We start from the raw sequence: 3,557 nt of genomic DNA on the forward strand, positions 1-3,557 counted from the left end.
ATCGCGTTGAATATTTGTTAAATTTTAAAAAAGGTGTTTTGATGATGTTGATAAAACTTTGTATGACGATAGTTTCCGCAGTCTGAAAAACTAGGAAAGTCAATTCAACTTGTCTTAAGACAACACGTTACTTACAATTGAGTAAGTAGCTGTTGTAATTGCACTAAATATGACATCCTTAGAGGGTACCAGTTACTCTATGTATTGTGGGGGGTACTATCTTACCCAATGTATGTTTTAGTTTCTTTTTTAATATATATTACAAATATTGGAAGCAGAAGTTCAGAAAGGAAAATATATGAAATAAGAAAAAGGGGAGGGGGAATAGTAGTAATGAGCCGAAAGGTAAGAGAATCAATTATTTGTGGTGGTTCTCACAACATGGACCTGTCTTCGGGCAGACTACCATTTATTATTAACTTCCCGTAGGGCAAGTTATAGTAATCGCAAAAAAATCGAAAATGAAAATTTTATATATCTTTACGTTTCAAAGGTTTCTGAATATTTGTGTGTGTGTGTGGGTGTGCGTTTGTGTGTGCTGATACAAATTTTCGTCGACGATTTCGGGAACACGGATCAATCGATTTGAATAATTCAAAAAACATTCGATTCGTATTGATAAGGAGACGTGATTGATTGAGACAGGTCTAGCCGTTCCGAAAATACGGGGCAAAAAGAGAACGGAGCAGCCGATTTTAATAATTCAATACATTTACTTGTATTTACAAGATAAAGAATTGGTCAAAGGCAGGTCTAGCGGTTTCGGAGTACTAACGAAAAAAGTAAAAAAATGCCATTTGGCGGTCAAAAATGATTATTAGACATAATGATTATTAGACATCAAATTATCAGATATTTTATAGAGATTATAATAATGAGTATAAATTTTGTTTACATTCTTATGGGTTCCGTACCAATGTTTATCCATTAGACGGCGACGCGGCGCTTACGCGCTTCGATATTTCGTCTCTATGCAGTTAAAGCAGTACGATTGCTTTGAAAAAAAGTTCAGAATTTTCAAATATGTCAAAAAAATGAAAACATTTATTTTTCAAAAAAAAAATTGTTTTCAAAAAAAAGTAATTTTTTGTCAAATTATAGTTTCTCAAAAATCTAATTTTTTCGAAGTAATTTTTTTCAACAATGTTAATCTTTTAAAAAATAATAATTTTTGGTACGGAAAGTACCAGCAATTTGCCTTAAGGCAAGATGTCGTGCGCCCCACTAGTTTAATATATATTAGAAATATTGGAAGCAGAAGTTCAGAAAGGAAAATATATGAAATAAAAAAGGGAGGAGGAATAATAGTAATGAGATGAAGGGTAAGACAATCATTTATTTGCGGTGGCTCTCACACCATGAACCTGCCTTCGGGCAGACTACCATTATATTATTATTTATTATTATTATTATTATATTATTATTATTATAATTATATGATTATAAATCTGATATAAACGAGCAAAAAAGGTGGCCAACCCTACACAGTGTCATCGTATCGAACGGCATGCGTACATTCAAAATAGAAACAGTAGTGCCGCGCTGCGCGACGAGCAAGCGCGCGTGTTCAATTCAAGATATTTAAAATTTAAATGACTAAACATGATTATTCATTAATAATGAACAAACGGCGAACAGTGAAGACTTTAAAGTGTAATTTATAAAATATATTTGAAGTTATTCTTAACCTTGAACGTGACACCATATAAAATAAATATATAAGTGATAAATAGAGTGTAATAAGATTTTTCTCTATGTTTTTACCTAAATAAAAATAAAGATGATGTGTTTTGTTTCATCATTATCAAAAGGTTTCTGTGTCAAATGCGCAAACGTATCAGTGTATTAACGTAGATTCACATTTCAGATTGATGTATTACTCAATCATAAGAATCACATTATTATCCAATTTATTTTAGTTCATAGTGATATCAGTAATGCTTTACTTCCTAACCTAAAGGTAGTGATAATGCACATTAAAAATGCAAACACACAAACACACACATATATATATATATATATACATATAATATATATATATATATATATATATATATATATATATTTGACTTTGAGCAATTATATTATGAAAACCAAGCCAATTATATCACAACAAATAACACATAAACAGTAAATCTTCTAGTTCTAGTTAATTCATCATTGTGAAAGTATGTTTTTCCTGTTTTTCAAAAATGTCACCTGGTCCTTGTTACCCCATAGTCGTTTTAAAATAGTACAGACAGGGTGCAACCAGGTCCAATATCTTATTTTCAAATTTAAAAGAATTTTACGAAATAACAGCTACATTGCTCAACCAATTCAAAATATGAATTTCATGGGTACATTTTTTATAGAGACGATACTGTATACAACCTAGATCAAGTATTTCACACGAAATGTTCATCGTAGAGTTGGAATAACTATTTATCTCTTATAAAATTGCTTTTTACTTCACTTCGCACTTAACTTACATTCTTATTTACTATTGTTTATTGTTTGCATCTTTGCCAGGGTAAAGACTTAGATAGTCCTTTTTACCCCACCCATATGTAAGCTTTTTTAAAGATAATATAAAAAATGTTGAATCTAACTTAGAAATAACAAAACTGAAAAATTATATTCTATTAATTTGTAAACTGAATAACAGTACCCTGAACCAAAAAAAAAACTAATAACAATAGAAAATACTTTTGTTATGGATTTCTAAATATTGCCGTTTATCAACTAATAGCAACGTCGTAAGAATCGAGGTGATGGCTAGTTATACATTTTTTCCATTAAATATAGTTAATATTTATAATTAATGTATAATTTTTTTAACTTGCTTTTGCAATATCGGTGTAGATAGAGTGCTGCTCTATCTTATATTAATGCAAATTTACATATATTACAAACAGCTTCTCTAGACTTCGGATCGGTTTTGAACTTGAATTGTATCTATGAATTAAAAATAACATGAATTAATCTCGTTTGTGAGAATAGTATATTTGCGTATGAGACACGTGCTGTATGAACTCTAAATTAAAATTACCGTCATGTAGATGATGATAACAATAAATTTGATAACATGATATTTTTGAAATATATATATCTGTAACTACTAGTACCACGTTTGCTTTAGTACAGATTACATTGGAGTATTGCTGACACTGACTGTTATTTATCGTGTTAATAAAATATAATTACATATTTATATGCAATGTAATATAGCTACAATACATATTTACTAATAATTTTTACTTCTAACTTTTTGTGACTTTCTGTTGAAAAGTGTTAAATTTTTGGACTACATTGACCATTTCTATGATTTTACAGATATTTTTAGTGACGAGCCGTTCAAATCTATTTGACTAAAATTGTATGTGGATTTTGAAGTCCATACTTGGAAATAAAGTCTGTTAAAAAAACCAAATGCAACAATGCCTCTATTTATCTAACATGTCTCTATTTGTTTTTTTAATTTTTACATCTAATTGAACTGAAAACAGTACAAGATAATTTTCAAATGGTAAAATGTATGATGACTTCCTGAGACATGCAATATGATATCCTCATTT

Source organism: Ctenocephalides felis, unplaced genomic scaffold, assembly GCF_003426905.1.
Source record: "Ctenocephalides felis isolate EL2017-DRISC unplaced genomic scaffold, ASM342690v1 CF-g0.4_SCAFFOLD_01744, whole genome shotgun sequence".
Taxonomy (NCBI): Eukaryota; Metazoa; Arthropoda; class Insecta; order Siphonaptera; family Pulicidae; genus Ctenocephalides; species Ctenocephalides felis.